Source organism: Ictalurus furcatus, chromosome 11 (assembly GCF_023375685.1).
Source record: "Ictalurus furcatus strain D&B chromosome 11, Billie_1.0, whole genome shotgun sequence".
Lineage (NCBI taxonomy): Eukaryota > Metazoa > Chordata > Actinopteri > Siluriformes > Ictaluridae > Ictalurus > Ictalurus furcatus.
Genome location: NC_071265.1, coordinates 26,835,469 through 26,863,163, shown reverse-complemented (window position 1 = coordinate 26,863,163; position 27,695 = coordinate 26,835,469).

Below are 27,695 nucleotides of genomic sequence, written 5' to 3'. Positions count from 1 at the left end.
AAAAGAGCTTTTCATGTTTCCGTTCATTCTCCCTGAGTCTGCAGATCTGAAGAGGAGTCATATGTCTTAATAGCAATGGGGGTTCTCATTTAATAAAGATTCTCAGCCCAGGTTCATTTTAAAGGGAAACATATTTGAAAATCATAAATCATGACAAGAATGTAAAATCACCTACCTGTACATTCGCACAAATTGTCATGCCATTATGCATAGACATATGGGCACCATAAGGAAGAAACGAAAAATAATAATTTATCAAGAAATGTATCTCACACTTCGAATTGTACACCAATCAGCCATAACATTAAAACCACCTGCCTAATATTGCGTGAATCCCACTTGTGCCGCCAAAACAGCTCTGACCCGTCGAGGCATGGACTCCACGAGACCTCTATAGGTGTGCTGTGGTATCTGACACCAAGACGTTACAGCAGATACTTTAAGTCCTGTAAGTTGCGAGGTGGGTCCTTCATGGATCGGACTTGTTTGTTCAGTACATCCCACAGATGCTCGATCGGATTGAGATCTGGGGAATCTGGAGGCCGAGTCAACACAATGAACTCGTCGTCACGTTCCTCAAATCATTCCTGAACAATTTCTGCAGTGTGGCAGGGTGCATTATCCTGCTGAAAGAGGACACTGCCATTAGGGAATACCGCTGCCATTAAGGGGTGTACTTACTCTGCAACCACGTTAAGGTTGGTTGTACACGTCAAAGTAATATCCTTATGAACGCCAAGACCAGAGGTTTCTCAGCAGAACATTGCCCAGAGCATCAGCTTGCCTTCTTCCCATGGTGCATCCTATATCAGTCTACCTCTTAGTTTGGTGAGAAACAGTAGTTAACGTGTAATTTTCTCAGAGTTGCATGCAGAAAGACACAGACATGGTCAATCCAGATGGTAATTAAAGTCACGGACCACCTGTAAACCAGGAAATTACCCCAGGACGCTATGTAAATTTAATTTGTCTGGGTAGGGGTTTAACCAGAGACATACTGAAATTAACTGACTTTCTGAAAACAATTAATCAGGGATATTATAATTACATGTTTATTATTTCTACAGTTACATGGCCCTTAAAAAAGCATGTGGTCAAATAGCGGTGGTGAAATCTATTGGTGTCACTTCCCTGAATCAAACCGGACATGATAAAAACATGTGGTTAAACGTAAAGCCTTGAACCTTTTGTCTCACCCCAAAATAAAATGTTGTCTTCATTTTGATCCTTCACTGCAGTTTCCTCTACACAGTGTTGGCTAAACACTGTAGGGTCATTACTTCAACAGCCCTATTTTGATGCAAGGGAGTGTTTTATAGGGGTTTTATAGGGCACTAAACCACTAACACTTTAGTGACACTAAAAGGTTCAAATAGTTCAAATCAGAACTAGACCGAAAAACAAAAAGAAATTATTATTATTATTATTATTATTATTATCATTATCATCATCATCATCATTACCTCATGTCATCAACATCATGAAGATGTTAACCATGTATACATTTGTGTTATTTTCAAAATAGCAAAATCTCATGGAGGCATGATTCAAACACTCAGCCCGGGAGGTGCACGGCAAACACGCTAACCACAAACAGGAGAACCACGAGAATATCATTCTCGTATTTAGACACTTGTAAACTAATACGTTTTGTTTTAAACCACTTGCGCTAAGCTGGTTGTATAAAGTTGTATATTTTTTATATATACATATTAATATAACAAAATAAATATATTATTTTATAAGCAGTGGCCAAATCTTGACATTAATTAGAAATTTCTATACATACATAATTCCAGTGTCACAGTATATTATTCATCATCCCAAAATACTCACTAAAAAATACACATTAAACAAAGCTTTTAAAATACATTTTGGTTTCTGACTTTACATTAGCTCTTTGCGTGTATATATATTACATCTACAAGATTGCATGAGTTTAGTGAACAGAATAATGACAGTTCGTAAAAAAATGTAATTGAATTTTTTCAATGGTAGTGTGAACCAGGAAACTTTTATTATAGTATTATTAATATAGTATTAATAGTATTATAGTATGATTAATATAGTATAATTATTAATATATTATTACTTTTATTATAGTAGGTCAGTAGTTGTAACTTTTCTCATGAGTAACAGTGTCACATCATTGACCTGCTGTTACACAAAATTACCAAGCAACCTAAGTATGAATAAGAATTCAAATTGATTTCAAATATATAACTAACAAGTATCCTCAGGCTTTACCGATCATTAAACCTAATTTATTTTATTAGTAGCAGTATACGAGGTTTAGCTGCTCTGGTATCCATTTTGAAGTGTGCATTGGTTGTACACTGGATTTTCAGTGCACTATGGGTAATTATATGGTGCATCTTAGGAATAAAATTTCTACACTGAGAACTCCAACACAATAAAGTGGCTGCACCCCAAAATAGTGCACTGCATGGTGAATAATTCAGCGAATTCGTTTGTGTAAAGATAAGACAGGACATTTGTTTGTGTAAAATCTAATAAATCACTCTCACTCATTAGCATTCCTGTACATTAAGTTTGAAAAAAAGTTGATTACATAGCTGTAATTTGTAAGCATTCATGTAACATTGTTAAAAAAATAAAAATAAAAAAATAAAAAAATGAAGGGCAGAAAAACTACAAGTAATACGTAAATAACAGCTTTGTACAAATGGGCTCAGTACCCCCTGGGTTCAAGTGTGCTTCTTGTGAAGGCGGCCTGCATAACAGCAAGTGATATACAAGTGACATGAGTACAAAGACACCATGATACCGGTGCTGACGCCCTCGACATCCTCCTCCAGTGTCTGAGTGGCGGCTCCGCTTCCTCCGTTCCACATGGGAACACATGAGGTGAGCTTGAACTTAATGGGAATTTCAAACAGCGGCCATCTTTTGCTACGTACGCTGCTGTAGCACAGTGTCACCTCAGCGCCGGCATTACAAACAGAACCTGATAACGCAGGGGTTTTAGACGTGGATGAGGGCAAAGGCGAAAAAAAAAAAAAAAAAATCCTACTACTGTGGATTCATTGTGGCCTGAAGAGCAGTGCGTATCAGTCAGAGGCCAAGCAGACATGGACTTACGGCCCCAGCGAACTTAATGAGCGCTCAGGCACACTTAACACCAAGTGTGACTAGATAGGCCTCCTAATATCCTTGCTCGTCAGGAGTCCAGTACATAATGCTGCCGTTTCATTTTAGTAATCCCTGCTTTTAATATAAGGTTTAACAGACGCAAGGTTACCTGTGTAAAGGTGGTGCCACCATGGATCTTAAGCCTCACATGCAGTGTACATATTAAAGTTATGTGTGAAATGGCTCATATAGTAATTCATGGAAATGAAGCACAGCAGACAAAAATAAAAAAGTTCATACATTTCAGCAATTTTTTCATCAAAGGGCCATAAAATGTCAACATTGTTAGTGGATTATGCATGATATATGTATGGTATTACTGAATCAAACGCTATACAGAGCAGGACAGTGGTGCATAAATTGCACATTAACACTACAAAACAGTCCATTTCTTACAGTTCTAGTCATTATCTATGGAGATTATTTAGCAATAAGCCTCTACGCTATAAAACCGTTGTACAGTTCAAAGCTTTGATTCCTGCCTAAAGATCCCCCATTTATCACCCATGTCTCATCCATAAATAAATTCCATCTGATGTAATATGAAGATACATCTATGAGCCATAAAGCATCATATTTGATCTGTTCTATTCTTTTTAGAAATCTCAGATTTATTCAAATCAATGGCTGACAGAAGGTTGAATTAAACTCTGCCCCATTATAGTCTTTTTTGACTATGACATACACCAATGCCCCAACAGAGGCAGCACCCCCTCTCCTTCTCTTTCTCTGTCTCTCTCCATCTCTCCCCTCTTCTTCAGTTCTCCCCTAATGCAGCCTAATCCTGGCTGAAGACAGACATGCGCTGCGTGTGTGCGTGTATGCGTATTTGTGTGTAAGGAATATCTCTTTGCTTTTTCTGCCTCAGTTCATTATTTTTCTTTCTTGTCACTTAGTGTGATAGGTTGGACAGAGGCGAGCCAATGAGTACTGAAGACACAGTCACAGGGCCTTAATCTAGTCTTTAATGCGTGACTTCAGAGATGTCATTTATCTTGTGACTGCAGCAGGCGTCTACAAAACTTTATCTCTAATAATATATTGATGGATTAAAGGGGTCAGGCCGGGGGAGCAGGCAAGAAAAATTGCTTATTGACATCAAAATACAGTGCCCCCCAAAAACCTGATAAACATGAGGGACAGGAAAGTGGAAGTCAGAGCGAGGGAGAGAGAGGAAGAGAGAGGGAGTGACAGAGGAAGAGAGGGATGAGAGAGGCAAGGCATTGTGCCCACTGATTTTCCTCCATCAGACGAGCCTGCGGTGGTCTGAACTCTCAAGGCACGCACAAACACACACACACACACACACACACGCACAAAAAAAAAAAAAAAAACACAACACATACAAAAACACACACAAACACACACATACAGTGCTACTCCAGCTGACGCCTGGGGAAAGCAGCCTGCTCCAGGACTCCTCCACATTTATCTCAGCACTTCCATTCTCTCTCTCTCTCTCTCTCTCTCTCTCTGTCTCTCTCTCTCCCCAACACACACACCTTATTAAACACACTTAAGTAGAGCAGCAGGACTAGGCCACTTGTGTTAAGGCTAACAAGAGAGGGGATTGTAAAGAGAGACCGTCATGCACTTTTACTGACCTACAGTGAATAAATCATATTAAGAGGAGCATTTTAACCCTTCTTCGTAGACATTTTGCTCATGTATTGTGTAAGGAGTGTAGAGAGAAAAATAAATAAATTCAGGTTTCTCCTAATGAAAAAGTATGTCTTGACTCCCAATCCATTTCTGTACAGCAAAAATAACTCTCATTATTTTTGGTGCACTTTTCAGGGAAGTTATTACACCAATACACGTTTTCTCACAGATTCTGATAAATCGGTATTTAAAGTCTCAAAGAAATGCAAGAGTCACCGTTTAGCTGTCCCACAAGTCTCAGAGTCCTTGCGTGAAAAATGTGTTTGAGCGCTGTGGAAAGCACCTCCAATCCCAAACAGTGTCAATCCAACACACACTTTCTGCAAGTCCTCTAAAATTAATATACTTTTACCATTACAAGATAAAGCCGGGGACATATTACACCAGGCATATCTGCAGGCCTGTAATACCACAGAGTCAGCATTCAATAAAAGACATTTGCAACCAGGCGTTTCTCACGACGGTGGCGGCGAAAGATTTAAAAGCTGCTAAATTAGGTGCGGCTTGCCGAGCAAAAGGTGCCGGCTAAGCAGGCCCACTCTTACTTTCGAATGACAGAGTTGTTAATGGGGGGGCCTCCCTCTAGGGCTGCCGATGCGCCAGAGGGACAGTTTATGATGCACTCACGGGGTTATTTAGGCTCAAACAGTGTGCATAATGTTGCCTAACAATCAGTGGCCATAACTCAGAACTCACACAGATCCTGCATTTCATCCAGGCCTTACTGATTGCTCCCACATTTTTTATTATCCATCAACCTTTTCTGAGCTTTGACCCAAACCTGTAAGCATATTTCTTGAATGCACCATTCATTCATTGTTTCTTTCTTTCTTTCCTTCTGTAAGCAACTCTGGAAAAATGAGAAAACAAATGGGGTAGGTGGTATAAAGAAACTGTGGCTGTCTAAATATCGGAACATTTTCAGGGAGTGTGAGAAAACAGAATGCATGTGCAATAACCTTTTCTTGTGTTATTGCTGCGCTTTTTTTTATGACTCCAGACAACCACCAATGGAGCCGTTAAAAATTTAATCCAGCCTCACGCTTATAAAACATGTCAACCATTATACTATAGCTGTCCACGGCTGATGTGGAAGTCAGGGGAAGAAAGGTGAAGGAGGGGAAAGGGAGAAGAAACTTGCTTTTTTTTGTTGTTTTTTTTTTAACTGTAGAAGTAGGAAAACAAATCTATTCTCATCTGTCAATCTTACTGTGACCATGATGGTTACCCCAGTAATGAAGTTTAAGCAACACGCTACATGCCCTAGAACATTATAATTGTCAGAATGTCAGAATGAAAACTCAGTTAGAATGTCACAGCAAGAAGGAAATTTTATTTGACTCCACCAACAGTGGCTCTTGAACTCACAACCCTCTAATCACCTTCTGTAAACATAACTTTAACCACTGAACTATTACCATTCCCAGAGCAGTGCTCTGTGATAATTCACACTCTCGGTCATTAGAGCTCATAAAACCCCTCAACTGGGGCAACTTTCCAAACCAGATTGTCATTTAAAGCTGTTCACAGTGGCACTGATTAAATCAGAACAGCAGTGTGTCACCTGAAGGACAACTGCTGCTCATAATCACCTGTCTGATCATGAGGGTCAAAGAGCTGTGGGATCATAAACCCGAGTGTTTGTGACCGTCTAAGCCCAGAGACCATAAACACATCAACAATAGCGATTAAAAAAGGTGGGGAGAAAAAAAATACGTCACATCTGCTGATCGATGACGGATCCAAAAGCCACCATCAACACTGCTGTCCTTTAGTATAAAGTATACGCTATTTCTCCCTCCCTCTCATCTTGATGGGCACTTTATCTGGAAGAGAATAAATGGAACCAAAGCGGGAGAATAATACTAACAAAATGGGCCTGGACGTCCACCGGGGAGCAATAAAAAGGAGAGCAATTTCAGCGATAAATAATTCCCCCCTTTACTTTGTTGGTAGAGGCAAACACAGTGCGCCTGGGCCATCAGGCTTGTCACACTGTAATCTAGCTTTGGGCGTGGGTATATTAATGCCATTTCCATATTCAGCACCCTACCCCCCTCATACCCCAGACCCCCCCGGTCCACTTTGGAGCCACGTGGGCCGCTTCCAGGCCCGGGAATACCCCAGAGTCTGGCGGCCAGCACTCCGTAATTCCAACACAGCTCATTATTTAGCATGTCACCGCTATTTTACATGTTAAAGCACCTCCATTGCCATCTAATTTATTGTAGGAATATCAAATGGGCCAAAATGGAATGGGGTCACCTGCGTTCGGTGGTGTGCGGGAAATAAATATATATACAGTCAGTCAAGTCAAGGTGAAAACTTGTGTCAGCAAGACGGCTTTTTCTTTCGGGAGGGGGGATGCTGAAAATCAAAAAGGCAAGGAAACAATGGTACAAAAAAGATCTCTCTGGGAAACATGGCACTGTTTGCTTTATACCCTTTTATCCCAAGCAGTTCTGATGTATAAAGTCACATTCAGGTTATATTGTTCGCCTAACTCGCCTTTTTTTCTCATGAAACTTTGAGAAGGCTGAGCAGAATTTGATGAGATTCAGCAGTAATTACATTTTCCCGACAGGAACAATAGGAGCAACAACAGCAGCAGGGCTAATCCGTCAGCGAGAAGGCCTACTTCTGCTTCCTGGTGACGATGATTAGCTCTAATCTACACTGCTAGCACTGTTCACAGGAGAAATGCACTTCTGAACACCACTGCAAGTGCTTTTTGTTTTCCTCCTTTCCCCCTTCTGCACTCTTCCAGTCTCACTCTTTTTCCGTCTTTACGTGTACACAGTCCCAGCGAATCGATTGGCGTTGCCCTGTTGTGACTGGTCAGCACAATTTGAAACGCATTGTATTAATAAATGGCATCAATATGCACTAATCTATCTTCTATTCATCACATGTGAAAGGAGGCTGCATGATATCTCAATTAGTGAGGGCAAAAGGAAATGATTAAAGGAATCCTCTTTGCTATAAGATTTGAGTAACTAAAAAAAAACAAACTTGGGTTTCAAACTAGGCCATGTCATCTCTAGAGCTGTGCTGTCTTTTTTCCCCCCAATAAGAAGCGCATGCTGTGCAGATGTCTGTGTATCAGCTAAACAATTACACATCAATACAGCACTTATCTTTTATTACACAGTTGGCAAAAAAAGCACAATGTATTATTTGTTCAATAAATGACACTGTAAATCTTTAAATAAATAAATAAATAAAGGAATTAAAAATGTTGGGCCGTATGAAAAAACCTAGTTACAGATTCGATTCCTGACTGCAGCGAGGTCAAAGGTCATGCCTTACCGTCGCAGAGGGAACATTGCTGCAGAGCACAGTGAATGCTGGGAAGAAAAGTGCCGTTTTTGTACGTTAAACATCTTGCTTACAGCAGCAAGGTCTGATCCTGGCTTTATGTGCGAATACAACGGTCAGCCTGGACTCCCTTTTACACACACACACACACACACACACACACACACCTCAGTACTTGTACACCCCCCCACCCACCCACCTCTCCTCCAGTGTGTGCCTGTCTCCCTCTTTCCTCTACAGAAGGAAATTATCAAAACTGTGTTTGAAAGTGAATGAAGGGTGACTCTCTCTCTCTCTCTCTCTCTCTCTCTCTCTCTCTCTCTCTCTCTTTCTCTCTCCCTCTTTCTCTCACTCTGTCTCTCTCCTTCCCGCTTTGACATCTCAGTTTTTTTTCCCCTTTACTCGCCACCGTTTCTGGGCTAGGTGATAACTGCTGGTAATAGGATTAACATTGATTTCTTTTTGCAAGAACAGAGATGTGCCGGTTCCAGCTATTTATTGAACTGCCAGCTTTGAACTATCAAAACTGACTGGCGGAAAAGACCTAATGCAGCATTTTAAAGAGAAGAAAAGCCTCTGTGCATTTCTTTCTCTCTTTTTGTTATTCCTCCCTTCTCTCCCTTCACCCTTCTTTCTTTTTTCCTCAGTGCAGGATAACAGAGGAAAAACAGCTGCCTCTGTTATAAAGCCTTGGTAATTGCTTTATTTATTCACATTGTTTTGCTCACCTTGCGAGCTTAATATAGTTCTGATTGGATCACAGACTCTTATTGTGTTCAGACTTCTCTCTCACCTTGAAATGTGAGACACACTGAGACTTTGTCCTCTTTTTTTTTTCTCCCCCTCAATCCATCTTTTCTTTGTTGTGTGTGTTGGATTTGTGAGGAGTGCTCAGAAGCAGGGAATCATTTCACACACACACTGACCTGCTCTCACACAGCTGAAACGGCACAAACGAGAAGCACGAAACACAGGTTCGGACAGTCAAAATCTCCAAACTCGCATAAACTTCAGCATTAATGCATCACAAAGAATGTTTACAAGTTATTATCACTCGTATTAATTGACGTGTGTTTACATGGCATATGACTAATGAGGACCTTAAGAGCTGCATGACTGAAAGCAAGTACACATTTAGAGATTTAATCTAACCGCTTAATTATAATGTTCTCGCATGTATATATAGTTATAATATTTTTGCATGTATACAGTATCTAGTTATAATGTTCTTGTATGTATATATAGTTATAATGTTCTTGTATGTATATATAGTTATAATGTTCTGGCATGTATATATAGTTATAATGTTCTGGCATGTATATATAGTTATAATGTTCTGGCATGTATATATAGTTATAATGTTCTGGCTTGTATATAGTTATAATGTTCTTGCATGTATATATAGTTATAATGTTCTGGCATGTATATATAGTTATAATGTTCTGGCATGTATATATAGTTATAATGTTCTTGCATGTATATATAGTTATAATGTTCTGGCATGTATATATAGTTATAATGTTCTTGCATGTATATATAGTTATAATGTTCTTGCATGTATATATAGTTATAATGTTCTGGCATGTATATATAGTTATAATGTTCTTGCATGTATATATAGTTATAATGTTCTACAAAAATAATCTTAAGTGCATCTGGAAAGTGAATTCAAACATTTACACACACTACCAACATTTAGTAATTTATGCTAATTTCTGTAGACTTGCGTTCAGCAGTACATAAAATAATAGTGCTAATGTTTATGGCTTTGTTAATTAAGGGAATCTTGGTGCCTTTTTTAATTCACCGGTAATACATATACAATACAGGCTTGAGATCATATAAGACACTGTAGGCTTCCTTTTAGTTGTAGAAACATTAGTTTATGCCTTGGCTCATTATTTGGTAAAGATGTAAAGAAATCTCTATTAACTGTATATCTCTATTAACTGTATATAACTGTATAAGCTGTTAAGTTACACTCATGATTTATTCATTCTTAAGGTCATGATTCAATGTTAACTAAGCATAACATATTTATTATACATTTGTTTTAGAAGAAAAATATAATGTGAATCACAAAAGTATTTTAATGCGCTTTAATCCTGGTCAGGATCGTGGAGGATCCCGGTAACACTGGAGGAGAGGCATCCTGGATGTGATGCTAATCCATCACCAGGCACCACTGGCATGTGTTTGGGGAGGCAGATGGAAACCAGAGAACCAGTCACAACCCCACATGGACATGGAGAAAACATGAAAATCTATGCAGACAGTAACCCAAGCTCAGGATCGAACCAGAGAACCTGGAGCTGTGAGGAGGCAACATGATTATGCTGCCCTGTTTCTGTACGTGTAATCATTATATCAAGGTCTACTGCATAGACAAAGAACTAACAATTCACAAATAAGATTTATATAATCTTATATAATCTCCAACATGACATCTGAACATGTGTTGAAGTGTTTTAAGAGCATGTAACAGTGATTTACTGGGTCAAACAAAGAAAACCGAAGTGTTTGTGTTTCTGTCTGTTCCACCTGATTACACATGAATGATGCAACCGCACAAGCTTACTTTTGTGTGTGTGTGTGTGGGTTTGTCTCTTTTCGTGCGGCTGTGTTCTGGCTGCCGAGAACCTTTTTATTCCTCCTTCAGATTCACCACTAATTGCTCATGAGTGTGCTTATTGATTACTGATACTCATCAATTGGACACACTAATTACAATTAAGGCAACAGTGGGTTGTAATTGCCTGCTAATCACTGGGCATTTTGCAGCATTCACCGTTTCTCAAGAGACCTCGGCTCAGATCATTCATTTGTTAATATATTTCTTCACTGTTTGAGTCCTTGTAATTTAATATATACCGTGTAAATATAACGGGTCACTGTCGGTCAGGAGATTCTTCTTCTATAACATTCTTCAGAATCCACAATGAACTACTTCAAGAAATGCAAGCTGAGGCTTTTGGAACGGCCTTCACAGTGCCCTGACTTGAACATCAATAAAATCTGTGTGTAGCTCTTAAACATGATCTTAAATAAAAAGTAACTGTGCATACATATTTGCAGAAAAAAATATGTATGTATACATACATGTGGGAGGTTTCAGCTGTGTCCAGAACAGGCAATCTGTTTGCCCAATCCTCAACTGTCCAATTTCATTAAAGCCTCAGATTCCTGTTATTGACATGTTGTGCATTCTGAGATGCTTTTCTGCTCAGCACGGTTGTAAATAGTGGTCATTTGAGTTACTTTAGCCTTCATGTCAGCTCAACAAGCCTGGCTCGTCTCCACTGAACTCATACAGTTTACTAGAGATGTTTGGGGGTTTTTTTTCCTGCCGTTCTGTGTAAACTCTACTGTTGTATGTGAAATTCCCATGAGATCAGCACTTTCTGAAATACTCAAAAGAGCCCGTTTGGCACCAAAAACCATCAGTTACAAAAATTACATTTTATCCTATTGTAATGTAACATTAACTGCAGCTCTTGACCTATTTTTGCTTGATTTTTTGCATTGCAATGTTGCCACATGACTGGATGATAACTACATGAATGAGCAGGGATACAGATGGCCATTAAAGTGGCCAGGGAGTGTATAGTACATATCTATATACGTATGGTATATGGTTCAGCGCTGATGCAGTAAAAGCAGGCTTCGCTGTGCCACCATGGACAGAGAGCCTTCAACTTGCACTCTGTCCTTTAAATCCCTTTCACTTTTAACTGTTGGTGAAGGACTGCAGCCATCAACCTAAGCCAAATGAGACACTGCTGTCACTTACAATACGCTTCTACACACCCCCACCACATACACACACACACACACACACACACACACACACACACTCACTCACATACACATTATACAACACTAATGTTCCTTGACAAAACACAACACAGGCTGTGAGGAAAGGAGAAATGGAGAGAGAGAGAGAGAGAAAGGGAGGGAGGGAGGAAACTCATCTGTGCTGCCCCCCTGCCCACCACCCCCCTACACACATTCACATCCACACGCAAAAAGACAGGAGAAAAGAGAAAAATGCAATCATTAGCAACTGGTGGTGCCAAAAATGGGTGCAGGAGTGAAGATTTATACCCACTGCTCACTAGAAGTGATTTATTTATTCCTGCTCCGCTGCTCAGATCATTAACCTCAGACGGGTCTCTGGGGGACGGACGGCATCTGTGGCCCCCTGCATCACCACTCAGACAAAAGAGCATGCACACGCACACACACACACACAAACAGAGCACACGTCCTGCATGCGTCTCTCCCAGTGGCCCTTGAGCTTTGGGGCTATAAAAGGGTCGTGGTCAGTGACACATTTCTAATGTGGTTCAGGATGGAGGGAGGGGGTTCCTGGGTTAAAACTTGTTGCTGCATTATTTGCGGCAAACAGGTTATGCATTGTATTGACAGAGCTTAAACCTTAGGCACCGTCAAAGAGATATCTCCATCCCTAGCTTCAGATCTCCATCCCATATGCGAAACATAGTAGTACAAAACTAACAAAAGTGTGTGAGTATTTATCATACGTCTTATCTTAATGGCCATCAAAAGAAGTCACGTTTCAATCTGTATAATCACATATTGATCTAAACATGTGCTGCATACAAAAAAAAGTGTTAAAAATCTCCACATTGTATCTAAAGGTAATCAATCACCAAAAACTTTTATGTAAAAGTCATACATATAAGCAATACATTCATGCTAATGCATTTATATTCTGTCAAATTCATGACTGGGAGGAGAACTTTAGCAGCGACTGACATCTCTAGTGCCCTTGAATTTCATATCAGAATCGATACAGCTGATCGACTGCTGCTTTGGTCAATTACAGACTGACTGAAAAAGTAATTAAGCACTTGGCATTGTGAATAATGTGGGCCATGTGAATAACGTTCCTAGCTGAGGTCACCTCTATGCAGCCGTAGATCACCTACTGCTTGAAGGATATTAGAGGCATTAAATATATAATCAAGGAATGTAATGCATTCTTTATTTACAATTAAAGAATGTAATGTAAGAATGCTTTCCGTTCATTTTTTTTTTTCAGCTGCTTATACAAAGACACAGTCATTTTAGAGGAAGACAGGGCTGTTAGAATATGAGTAAACCATGTTAAAGACTGCGTGCGTGTGTGTGTGCGTGCGTGTGTGTGTTTGTGTGTGTGTGTTTGTGTGTGTGTGTTTGTGTGTCATGTAGCAGTATAACATTTCAGCCTAGGCCTTAAAAGAGATAACTGGCACAAACATAACCAAGTATGTCATTTCTGTTAGCAGCTGTCAACTATGATTATCACACACTTAGATTATCGCATTTAAGAAGAACATCTAGGAAAATCATGGCTTCATGACATATTAGTCCTAAACCGTTACAAAACCTGTCTCTGGATTTAAAACATGAAATGGATATGTAGATTTTTTTGACGCATGTGTGCGTGCATGTGTGTGTGTGCGCGTGTGTGTGCGTGTGTGTGTGTGCGCGCGCAAGTGTGTATGCCTGATGTTATTGAATTACATCAGACATCATTACAGAGAAACAATTTCACTCACATACAATCTCTTCAATATTCAGTTTACTTTTACAAGAGCCTGTTTTGTTTTTGTTTGTTATTTTTGTTTACATTTTGCAAGGCAGTAATAACAGGAAGAAAAAAAAAAACCCAACTGTGAAGAGGAATCAACTACCGGAAATAATTCATTTATTTCCCACAGAAAGCCTCATCTGGCAATGATTCAAGACTTTATTTACAAGTGAAAAGAAGATATTTGAGACAGAATAAGAAAGGTCACTAGTCAAACTGCCTTTTGGCACTGCCTCCTGTGCTCATCTGTCTGTATGGACACCTTAAGGAACGTCAGTGATCATCAATCAGTACGCAAAGTCTTCAAATACTTGCTTTATTCAGCATTGTTAAGATATGTAACTTTGGGTCAAATAAACTGTTTGGTAAAAAAAATCAGGGATAGATTTTTAATTTACAAACTTTAAAATTGCACTATAATGTCATTATTATATGATATCTTGCTGGAGCCTCTAGACATTAAGAGGTAGATTTGTTCAGGAAAGATATGTTATATATATTTCATATATATGATATGAAATGTAATATATAATATTATATAATATTTCCACTGTAAGCCTACATTTGTAAGCTTCCATTACTTCCATTATCAGCCTCATATCTTCAGTTCAAAATTAAAAAAAAAATAAAAAAAATAAATAAAAAATCTAACATTAGATATCAGACATGCCCTGGTTAATTGACTCCAATAGATTTAAGGTTAACATTGTGCAAATTAAATTTTTCACCAAATCATTCCTTTAAAATGTTCCTAAATAACAGGTAAATATTGATGGCTGATACACAAACTATTATCTTCTGGAATTATAGTACAAAATATACAGCACCTGGAGAAAGAGGACACTTAGGGCAAACAATGAAATACTGACTATATATCCATGTATGTTTAGTGTAAATCTCATTGATAAGGTCTTGAGAGAAGCCTAACCAGATTCTATTTAATGCTCTCAGAGTGGCATGACAAATTCAAAGCAAACAAATATACAGGTATGTATTAATCATAAATTAATCAGGGTTTTAACTTAGCTATTAACTAGCATCAAGACTCTATGTGTTGACTTCCAGGTAGTAATGAACGTCTCTTGACTGTCCAGAAAGGGGGCTCGGTTAAAAAAAATAAAGGCTCAAAACCTAGCTCTTCAATAAACACTTAAAAGAGGACGTAAATCTACAGCTTTTTTTATGATTATTTATTTATTTATTTTTAAACGTACTGACTTCTTTGCTGTAATAACTGCCACACGAACTCTTATGTAGGATATCTTTCAGTATGGTTTTTGACTTCAGTGCTCTTCTGTAAGTCTCTCTGGACAAGAGCATCTGCTAAATGCTGTAAATGTAAACATCACTAACCCAGAGCTTGGCAGCTGTAACTGTGTGAAAGTGAACAAATATGGCAATGTTGTGTCTACATCAAAGCGTACCAGTGTGCTCCAAGCACCTGGGGTGAATTAAAGACCGAATAATTTAACCGATTTTGCCCTCAAGAATGGTGCGATATGTGCATTTAACTGAAATGAAGAATTAATCAAACACACATACAGATGTGTGTGTAAGACTGGGCATGTGCGAGGTAATGGGAAGAGAGGATGGTGGGCAGGTCCAAGGCTTTGTCACTCAGCACAGAGAGTTGATTCTCTTCCAGTTTTATCAAGCCTGTGTTTGAGAGGTCTACAAATCAGCGTTTTTACTGGCACCAATAAACTTGGCCATCCAATTCACTTCCAAGTGTTCTCCAATTTATAGCTTATTTTTAATGCTGTCATAATTTTCTTCACCCGGCCGGTTAAATGTCGAAGATTTAAAGCTGTATTTAATTATAATATATGATCATAATGAAATATTTAATAAGGGTACAATAAACACAGTGAATGTAAATAAATACTTCACCCCAAATTACATTTTCACACCTGTTTAGCCAAAAGGGCTCAACATTTGTCAAAGTTTCTCTTTTAGTAAATATCATAATTCCAGCATGGTTTAAAACACATTTGGTGAAGAACATGAAAGTGTTTGCTGTTAGTCAGTCTAACAGAATAGGCATTATCATAAAAACAATGAATGCTCCACAAAACAGCCCAAGCCCATATTCATGCACCAGACTGGTCACCTAATTTAATAAATTAAGTTTTGAAAAATATGCAGACTGAAATTTTAGGAGGTGGAATAATTTGGCAAGCTTGTGTAAACAACAGCATGGCATGGCAGGGAGCTGGAGAGCAAGTAATGACAGGAGAGAATGGAATAGAGAGAGAGAAACAGAGAGGGAAATGAGAAATAAACAAAAAAATGTTGACGAGAGCAGAAGAGGAGGGGACAGGGCGGTCGGGTGGGTCGCGCCACGTGTTTTGGGGCTTGGCTTTGTGTGCCAGGATCCTTAGCCCTGAACTGTGCCAGTGTGCCACGGCCGGGCTCTGATTTATCAGGAGGGCAGCACCAGATGCCACCCCACCCTCCCCGGTGCCCACTGCCTTTATGGCAGGCCTCCCGGATGGCGCTGATAGTGCAATCAGGGCCGTGGCAGAGCCCAGGCAATTTCTCCTTCACTCTCTGATAACCTGCTGAAAGGCAGTAGTGATGGCAGCCCTCTGCAACAACAACAGCTCAATTGGAATGAGTGTGTGGGGTTTTTGAAGCGAAAATAGGGTTACGACCTGTTACAATGAGGAAGGAGGAGTAAGGTGGCAGTCTTCTGTTTTTTTTCCCTCTCCATAGCTCTCTGTCATTCTCTGTTTTGCTTTCACTGTGAGAAGAACCTGGTGCATGTGAAGGTCTTTTCTGATACTGAGCGAGTAAAATCTGTCCTCATTGTCTAATTCAGAACGTACACCCAGCTTGTGCAGTACTTTGCAATTAATAGGTATAAAGGCGACCAAAAAAAACGAGAGAACATGCTGGACTTTTTCCTTTAACTTTCTTTTAACTCTGTATTTTTTATTAGTTAGGCTAACAAAGAAAACATTCCATTTTTTCTGAGACAGCCTTCTGTCTTGTTTTCTATTGGTTCAGGCTTACAAGGTTAAAGTTGAGTTTTATGGTTTTCAACTTGCTGTACTATTCAAGCACATTTAAAACGCTTAAAGTAAAAGCTTTTTAGCCAGGCAATTCTTATTCACTTCAATAGTAACCACCCTTTAAGGCATTTCTCGACTCATCTGATAATCCTTATCAGTTCTAAATAAGTGTCAAAACACCATAGAAAAGTTCGGACTCCCTAGATAATCTAGCATTAATCACCAAGTTGTAGGAAGCATGTGCCTGCTGAACTAGACTGATTTTGAACTCTTTTTACCAGAGGCCAAAAAATATCCACCTGTTTGGGGGGTGCCCATGTTCAGCATTGAATTTATTTGTGATGTCATACTCCACAGTACTGGTTAAGGGCTCGTATGAAAGCAGACAATTCAGGGCTTTAAGAATTTGCTGTTTTTCATAAGCATTTCATTTCATTTTTTTTTTTTAACCTAGCCTACTAGGTTTTGCTTCAGTTGTGCTGTCCTTTTTATCTCTGTACTAATGTTATTGTGGAGAAATGGGAATTGTTTGCACGAGGGGGAGCTTACACCCTTCCCCTTTCCCTTTCCCATGCTCACCAGCAGCTGAACCCAGAGTCACGATACTCTACACACAGAAACCCAACAGTGTCCTGACTAATCTTATAACAGACTTGTGGTGATAAAATAATTCATTTTTTTATACTGATTGAAAATGTCTGATAAGACGATTTCCATTCCACCGGCAGAATGGAATGCCAGTGTACTGTGAGAAAGGGTTCAACTGAAAGTATCATTTTTCCCATGTAGCATTTGTTCCTGAGAATTTAAATGAAAACCTAAATGCTGAATTAAAACTTGATATGTCCCTCTCAATCTTCCATCAAATGCAGCCACTGTACGGTCAAAGATACAGGATGTTTTAGGAAATAAGAAACCCATGAAAATGTTGTATTTACACAGGGAAACAAGGGACACACTGACAAGAGACATCTTAACCAGGGTCGTCTAGGTAGATTGTTTGAAAATTCTACTCTCTGGTTGTTTCCACTAAAAGATCAACTATGGATTCCAGTCACAACATATGAAAACTCACAAACATGTAAAATACCACAGTAATACCACAATAACACAATAAACGTAAGATGTACAGTGTTAATGTCAATGTGGTGTTAATGTGTCCACCTTTCTAGGTCTTACTCAAGTTTTTAGATACTTCTGCAAATGTGTCCTTTTCCTTGACGTCAATATGTTTGGTTTGTGATCTGTTTTGAGGTCTGACACAGTGTGACCGTGATTATGATACGATCTTTCCCCACACCAAGTGGGAGGGAAGATGGCTCTATGTCTCCACCAGGCTCCCTGCTCTTCTGGAATTGAATTTTTTTACTAGGCTGCTGCATCTCTTATCGGCCCATCAGGCTCTCCTATTGTGCAGCCAGGCTCTGGAAGAAAAGGCTCCCAGCCGATCAGACTTTGTGACTTATTTTTCATTTATTTCACCCTTTAAGACCCTGGGACTCTCACAGCTCTTAATATCGCCCCCTAAAGGCCAAAGAAAGGCAATTGTCTGTTCACAGCCTGGATCAGAAGTCAGGAAGGGTCCTGTAATAAACTGCACGTCTGACATGACGGAGGCTTAATGGCTGAATGAAAAAACACACCAAAATCCCAAAAGTGGTCTCACATCTGAAGTATTATGGGTCAGAGACTTAGTCTTGAAGTATTTCCCAATTCATGTCAGCGTTCATAGCTATAACAATGGCTATGGGGGTTCCGTGCTTAAAGTACCCTTGAAGCAAAATTGGTATTTCAGAGCTTTTTGTACCTGCCGCTTAGTGTTATCAACACCAATATGATAGTTAGTCAAAAAAAATTACAAAATGTACAAGTTCACGGTTATTTGACAGACACTTGGTGCTGTTCAGTGCCAGATCATCTTACTATCTCAGACTGAAGAACACAATTCCATCTTCGTATGCTGTTGAAGCTTCAATATGAGTAAGTAATATCATTTTATAGTAAGGTCATATTTAACTAAAACTTACCCTTTAGCTACAAGTCTACCACTCAGATAACTCAGATGCCTCCCGGTGATGATCCTGTGGCTCTCTGTTAAACATATAAGGCATAACTGCAAAAACATGGAGCATTGAGTCATATGGGATATCATCCTTGGTAAAGTTGGCAGATGTGGTGAGAAACTTTTCTGTTTGGATTTGGCAGGAGTGTGGCATATCTCGAATGCTATTGGCTGTGTAATTCAGTCAAGCACACACCATCACTCTGCCTTTCTGTTTCAAAAGAAAATATGTAAACATACAGAATCATATAATAGCTAGGAGTACTACAGTCACATTGGGCTTTTAACCAGCTATCAAGTGCTCAGCTCTGTACTTGGTCTGAATTCTGATTCATTTGTAAGTCCCTCTAAATAATCCGTCTGCCCTGCGAGTGTATATAAACCTGTGGCTCAGTACAAATTAAATCTAAACCTGTCCTTTCTAAGCAACTGAGTCAAGTAAATTTTATTAATTCCCAAGGGAACAATTTGTACAGACTCAAGTGGCAGCCTTTCATGCCAGACAAATGATTAGTTTCTGTGTCTACTGAGGTTATTTCAGCTTCAACCAAAATAATTATTATGAAATATTTATTTATTAATCCACATCTGAGATATGTGGTGACGCTGTTCTAAAGATGAGTAATAAATGTCTATGACTACAACTTACTGGTCAATCTGTAGCACTTGTGTTTTTTTCTTCACACTAACTTCCGGATGCATGCTTGTTAGCATAAATAATTCAAGTCCTACTGGCTTCAATGAGACTCTTTTCATAGCCGTACATTAGCCTGTTGTTCAATTACTAAAAGTCTCGACTTCTAATAGGTTGTGTATATAATAATGATTGCCACTGGAAAAGAACCTTATTCACTGAGTTTTTCTGACAGCTGTCGTGCTAGAAAGGACCAGCTGGTGCATCCAAGGTCTGACCTTCAGGGGCAACAAGGTCACAACGTAAAGCGGCTTTCTCATCGGAAAGCCCTGTTCTTATCAGTGTGACCTTCGGGCTGCCTGATGCTTCTGATTCCACACAGAGAGCTGTGTTTGGCCCTCAGCCTGAGCCAAGCTCTTTAATGCAGACCCACTTAAGGCCACTTCTGCACTTTTATATCCTGTGAACAACAATACCATGCCCTTGTTCAGTCAACCTCTTGCACTTTCCAAAAAGTTTATTCACCCCAGCTGGCTTTGGTGGTGAATACAGTGGACGGGGGAACACAGCAGATAAAACAATATCTGTGAATATAGAAAAGGAATGTCTAGAGGATGTGCCTGCTTTAACTGAGACAAATGTAATGTTCTGAGCTCAGTACAGAAAGTAGTATCACATTTGTTGACTTTAGAAGCCATCCATCAATCATAATTTCAGTTACTCAAACCATATATGTCTTTGTTGGCAGATATTTCTTCACTCACAATGCATGCCCGGCTACTATGCAAGATCAATTTATTCATCACATTATGCACTTGATAAATTCATAATTTGTACTGAGGCAGTGGTGCCCAATCAATCTTACCTGCAAAGGGCCGGTGTGGGTGCAGGTTTTCATTGCTACCAAACAGAAGCCACACCTGATAGTCTCTTGAAAGCCAATGTCAATTAATTAAACAGGTGACATCAGGTGTGGCTTCTGTTTGGCTGGAATGAAAACCTGCGCCAGCACCCTTTCTGGATAAGGCTGCACACTCCTGTACTAAGGCTACCATACTTTATGATTCCCAGATCCTAGATGTAGTCCCTAATCTTCTGTTTTTGGTCATTTCTAGTTTTGACTCCAACTTATCCATTTCGAGTACAACTATGGATTTGTCTTCTCTTTTTTTTTTTTTTTTTTTTACACAATATGTACTGTTAATCAGAGCCCAGTCTAGATTAAGACCATGAATCTTGAATAATTCCCAATAACATTTCCTCTTCACGGTCATACAGACTCTTGTATGTTGCAGGGTCCAGATATGAACAACTCACCTCCAACAGGATGCAATAATTCTCTGACATACACATGCTGTTCTATTCAACAGACTACCAGCCCTGACCTACTATATTGTCACAGGCCTCTTTTGTTATATACTTCTTAACATATGATGTATAGAGAAATAGTAAACGATTAGGTCAAATTCTGCTCCTCACTGTGTGCGGCCTTCATGTAATCATGAACATAGCTTGGGGCATTAGCGCATAAACACACTCTCTCTCTCTCTCTCTCTCTCTTTTAGCCACTGTTTTGCTTTGTATCATTAGCAGAGCAAGGGAGTCGTGAATCACTCCTTTCTCTATCCCCCACCCAGCCATTCCACCCCTCGCTCCCTCCCTCCTTCCTCTAGCGTGCTAAACGGCTTGACAGAAGGGTGCCCAGGCCGTTGGCAGCAGCGATCGACTGCGAGGCTGAAGCTGCCAGGAGCCCATGATGGATAGACTCATTTTCCAGCCAGCAGCAAGTCTCGGCGAAGCATCCGTGTCATTTGTAATGTCAGCCAACAAAATGTAATCAAACATTCCAGCGGTTTAATCACAGAGGGCTGCTCGAGAGATGATTGTAGTGTCAATATAATGCTATTTCATTATCTGTTTGTATTTTATATTGACAGTGTCAGATAAACAGTGTGGAAAATTAAGATTAAAAATATGGTAATTTCATTTCAATCACCCAGGCTACAGTTGCTGGCCCATTATGCGATTGATTACTTCTGAATTAAATTTGGGCCTGAATGTAAAGTTTAATCTTCTTTCTTCTCGGCAATTCAGGCCCCCGAAGGCCTCTTAGGAAGTAAGTACCCATTTCATTTGATCTTTAATGAAAAGTAATGGCCCAAATGAATTGTATAAATCAGCCGGCGTGTATACCGAGCTGACACGCCATTTTTTTCATAGCTATTTATTCTCTCTTGTGCTTACACATAGCAAAATGCAGCACTCTTATCCCCACCTTTTTCTTTTCCATACTCTCTTTTCTTTTTCTTAAATGTTATGTAATGTAATCAGCATGCCAATAACACCTGTTTTTGATGCTATATTTCTACCCCCAAACCCCCCACCACACATATACCCCCTCTTCCCCTTCCAGCTTTTTTTTTCCCCCTAACAGGAAAGCAGAAGAGTATTTATACTGCATAAACAGAAAGGAGGCTGGGATTGAAGTACTTTGCAAGGTGCTTAGCAGTCAAATTAAATGGAGTGTTTTATAGCCTAGAGTGCCATTTGGAAAAGACATGTGCACAGCCTCTAAACCAGGAATCCATGATAGACATTTTAATTACGTGCTAAATTTTGATATTTTTTCACTCTTTCTTGCAGTTCCCTGAAACAAACTGTTACAACACCAGGCCTCTGACTCGTCAAGCATCCAATTTCTTCACTGGTTCTTTTTTTACACAAAGTGACACAATTGTTCACAAGAACCATGCAAAAAAGAAAGAGAAGAAGAAAGGAGCTGCTCTTTGTGAGACCCATTCACAGCAATTTGTCCCCCTTTGTAGTCCTAATTATGTGCCAAAGTAGGATAACAGAAGTTCTCAACTCGACCATTATGCCAGCACAAAGAAGGAAACACGTACGTGAAGCTGATCACTTCGGAATTAGCAAACATGATACTATACGAGGAAAAAAAATCATTAATACTGTCAGGGATTAGAGGTTCTGATTAAAGGGTAGCTTTTACCGTATGCAAATTAGTGATATGCATTTATCAGTGGCTGGCCAAGCTGTCTTAGCTGCAAAGCCACATATGTTTTCTAGCTGATTAAAAATTGCTTGAAGTTGCAGGCTTTTTTTTTTTTTTTTTTTTTTTCAAATGGGGGAAAGGAATTGAGGGAGAGAGAAGGAGGAACCGAGAGCCAAAGAAAGATAGAGGGAGTGAAAATGAGATGGGAGGGAGAGAAACAGAGTGAGTGCACATGGCGATCAACTCATTTCCTTTTGGCCGAATTCCTGCAATCGCTCAGAGCGTTTTCCTTAATTCCCTCTTTTATTAAGCACTTTCTTTTGTGCATAATTAAAACATTTCTCAAGTGAGCATGTGCATGCATGCATTGTTTCCACATGCTCTAGTGTGTGTATACCCCCTTCTCTGTCTTTTCTTAGCCACAAAATATATACATGGATCTGTTTCTACTGAAAGAGCCACCATGGCCACGCTTGTTGTTCCTCCCTTATGTGAGCAGAAAACACAAGTTGGAAATAATTTATAGATGGCCGAACAGAATTGAGGGTTTATCAGTGGTCTGCCATTGTGGGAGGGCCCCCAGTTTATTATACTCACTTTCCTGGAAGTGACCTGCTTTGTATTTAACAAAGAAAAGAGGATTGAAACTGAGCTCGAGCCTCTCGCTGGCTGCTGATAATGCCTCTGTTAACCAGAAGCCTCTCTTCTCCTTGAGGGACCACATTAATTTATGCTTCTTCATCTCCCAGGGGCTCGCGGATGAGTTAACCTACTCAGTCCACTAACCGATTCAGAAAAAAACTGCTGTGTCAAGATGCGCCCACCACCAGCACCATGGCGAGACTAATAAAGTTATCTTTGGGCACACAGCATGAAATTTAATTAAGATATAATTACAAACATAAGGTGGTGATCACAAGCTATAAATCAATTTCAGAGTCAGTTGCTCACTATCACTATATCACTAACATTAGATCTATTTTGGTCAAAAAGCCCCCAAACCCATCAACTCCATCACAACTTCAGCATGTCAGAACTAATGATGAATTATGCATTGCTTTGATGTAAATGTTTTGAAGAAGAGGGGGTGGTTAAGACTGTAAGCACATAGTAAGTGCATACAAAGAGAAGTGTTAGTTTTGAACACCAATGATCATTTAATATACTCAGTAGAAATACCAAAATACTCAGTAAAATCCCTAGTGTTGAATTAACACCTAGAGTGTTTATATGAGTCCAGTGGGCTTATATAAACACTGTAGGGTGTGAATTCAACACTGTGGGCGTTAAAGCAACACCGTTGATTTCGCCGTGTAAGAACATTTGAAATATTCTGTTATAACATTATGCTATATCAAAAAAAAATAAATCTCATCATACTAAAAATTTTAAAAAGGTCACAGATTTTAAAGAGAAGGTGAAAGGATTTTAAAATAATAGACCAACTCTAACTAAATTAGTATATATGATCTATTTGATATTGATATTAAAATAAACAATACATTTTACATGTTTTAATAAACTAATGACAGCTATGAGCAATCTTAATGATTTTAAAAAATGTATGCAATATATATATATATATATATGAAATACTAGTCAAATATTTATTCGACACTTTTCCATGTTGGCTTTTTTAAATTTTAACGCTGATGCCTGCGTCCACTGTTTCTGTCTCACATTATTTCATTATTATTAATAATTAATAGTCTGCAGTAATTAAAAAGGTTGTGGCCAGTGTAGGTCACATGGTTACATAGTGTCGCTATGCAGACTAAAAAGCAATGAGGTCACAATACAGAGCAACACAAAAAGATAGAGGATGAATCATTTAATAACTCTAAATTGAGCTTAATAGATTCAATTTCAAAAGAGTACATGTTCCCAAGAGCTTTGTACATTATATATATATATATATATATATGATACATATTTATTTTATGACCTCTACATTATCGAATATTTTAGATTTCCAAACATTAGTTTTCCAGCACAAAATTATATGTTACAGAAGAGTGTTTGTATGTCAGTAAATAAAGCAGCATGTTACGTAAGAGACACTTTTCAGATAAGAAACACAATGAAGGCTGCTGGGTTTTTCTGCAAAAATAAGAAGCAAGTGCGACAGTCAAAGTCTCCAGAAGAACCGTGTCTGGTTCTGCAAGATGCTCAATAAAACTTATAACTCATTTCCTTATAAAAAAAAATACACCAATTGTACCTGGGACTACTATTTAAGAAAAGAAAAAAAAAAAGAAGAAGAAAACAAAGGGTCATCAAACCAAATATTGAGTTTGTTTAGTTTATTACTGTTTACCGCATGTTGTAGTAATTTTCCTTTTAAGTAGAAAAATTTAATTTAATTTTTTTTAAAAGTCATCTTTACAGCATTTCTTTGCGTGCGCCTAGGACTTTTGCACAGTACTGTATATAGCTTGTAATTGTTGTGATTTTGGTTGCAAAAATGTTTCAAAGTCACTTAAAGATTAAAAGAAAAATATCAGACAGTAAAATGCTCAGGGTACAATATAATACAAGATAAAGTAGTACGGTGGGTACATTATATGCAGTACCATCACAGTAATGTTTTACATTAAGGTTCCCTTGACTACCGTTAATATTTACTGCATTATTTATTATTAAGAGTATGTTATATGTTATTGGTGTTGTAATGTATTGTTCACTTCAGCATTAACATTCCATAAGTAATGTTAATCAGATGAGCTATCATCTCTATTAATTGACATTTGTTTAAATGTATTGTAAGTAATACATTGTATTGTAGTAATGTATATACATTGTTTAATGTCTATTCAATCCATGACTAATAATAACGCAAAAAATAAAAAATAGCAGTCATTAAATTGCAGCATATTTCTTAATGGCAATTTACTAAACTTTGGTCTCCAGGTATAAATACTGGAACAGATCTATTCAATACATCAAGTACATTAAACATTATTTGAGCATTTGTAGCATATATAGATCATTGTACAGTTGTTATACCATGATTTTTCCCAAACAGTTCAAATGTTAGACTTGTGACTGTCTACAAAAAATCCTAGAACTAATTATTTCATTATAGATTTGCACATCTGGCTGATCACTTTCATCTAGTAGATTAAGAGGAGTACAAATTCAATATAAATGCTTGTGGAGAAGCAGTACGGAATACATAAATCTCACAAACTATCACACTGTGTTAGGTGTAAAATAGCAGTGAAGATGCTTTTCTTGCTTTCAGAATCATAAAATGGAGGTACTGTTTTCTTTCTGTTCGGCAGACTGACTTCCAGGCAGGTGGGAGACTAGATTAAGAAATGAAAGATATTGAACTTGCTGTAGAAATGGGGTTACCGTGTGATTCGACGCAAATAAGAGCTTATTTTAAGGAGGTCTTGAACTGTCCAAAAGGCAAGATAAGATTTCAAATAAACAGAGAAATAAAGCAAGTATTTGCACAAGCCAGATAAACATTTGACTTTTCCCCCCTCTGCTCTTTCTATAGCATGGAAATTCAAGGGAATGGAAGGAATGAGAGATTCTGAGGCCTTAAAGCCTTTTTAAATTCCTATTTGTGCTTAGATTGCTGTTTCTTGGCATAAATATGTGTATAGAAGGTATGGAGATAGGTCTTGTGCAAGGGCAGAATGGAGAGGTGAGAGTTGCCCCCCTCGAACCTTCTACATCAAATAGAAGTTGCTGATCAACCATTTTCTTCATCTATCTGCCCCTCAGCATCTTTTAGACCATATTTACCTATATACAGAAATGTGAAAAGTTTGCACGGTGCCTAAAATGTGTCTTATTTTTAAGGCAAAACTGCTGAAATATATTTTAATAGTCAAGACGGATATGAAGAAATTGTATTGAGGACGTCATTACAGATTTCAGTACACTCTTATTTATCTTGTGCTACATTAAAAACCAACCTGACCTCACAAAAAAAACGGTAGGAATTTTAACAAGTAAGCTATTTAAGTCAATTTACAACGAAATAAAAGCAAGTAAATAAGCAATCAAACAAAAATGCGAGAAAAGCTACGCCCAAAAATCCTGCTCTCAATGCTAACATTTACAGCTCCTAAGTTTTCACACACGCTGGCTCATGTTTATTTTCATGATGTTGCAATAATGAGAAAATAAGACATTATACCAACAAAAGGTAACATGTACTAAAGAATGGGTGTGTTTGTACCTGTGAAACTAAACTAATAAAAGATCAGTTTGATTTTACCGCAAGGCCATGAAACATTTGTGTAAAATTTCTCAGATGATTATGTTATTAAACAGTCTGAGATAATTAAACAGGTTGGTGCATGTGGAGGTTACATGGTTTAATATTTTGCTCGCAGAAGCAGACCAAATATGGAATAAAAAAGGAAGAGGACATAATAAAGTAAATAGAGGGCAACACAAAAATATAGAGGATGCACCCTATAAGAACCCTACATTGATCTTAGCATGATCCTGAGAGCTTTCTACATTAAACATGATCTTGACAGTTCTGATGATTTCATCATTTATTACTGCATCAGAGCTGTGCATATTATATATATATATATATATATATATATATATATATATATATATATATATATATATATATATATATATATATATATATATATATATATATATATATATATGAGGCAGGGTTTTTACAAGGTATATGTTTGGTTTTATGATGCTGTTAAAAAGTATTTACCTCCTATCTGATTTCTTCTTTTTTGTGTACATCTCATAATAAATAGTTTTAGATCATCCAACAAACAAAAGTAACACACAATACAGTTTTTTATTTTATTTTTTATATTAAAGTAACAAAAAAAAAAAAAAACATTGCCCCCTTAAATATAAACTCTGGTTTTGCCACCTTTAGCAGCAATAACTGCAACCAAACACTTCCGGTGACTGGAGATCAGTCTTTCACTTACTTCCAGGACTAGGACTTACTCATCTTCCAAACAGTTCCACTTTCGACTCATCAGTCCACAGAACATTCTCCCAAAAGGTTTGAGGATAATCAAGGTGTGTTTTGGCAAAATTCAGATGAACCTTAATGTCCTTCTGGGTTAGCAGTGGTTTTCACCTTGCTACTCCTCCATCAATGCCATGTTTGCCCAGTGTCTTTCTGATAGTGGAGTCATGAACAGTGACCTTTATTGATGAAAGAGAGGCCTGTAGGTCCTTTGATGTTGTCCTTGGCTCTTTTGTAACTTTTGTGACTTCCTGGATGACTAGTT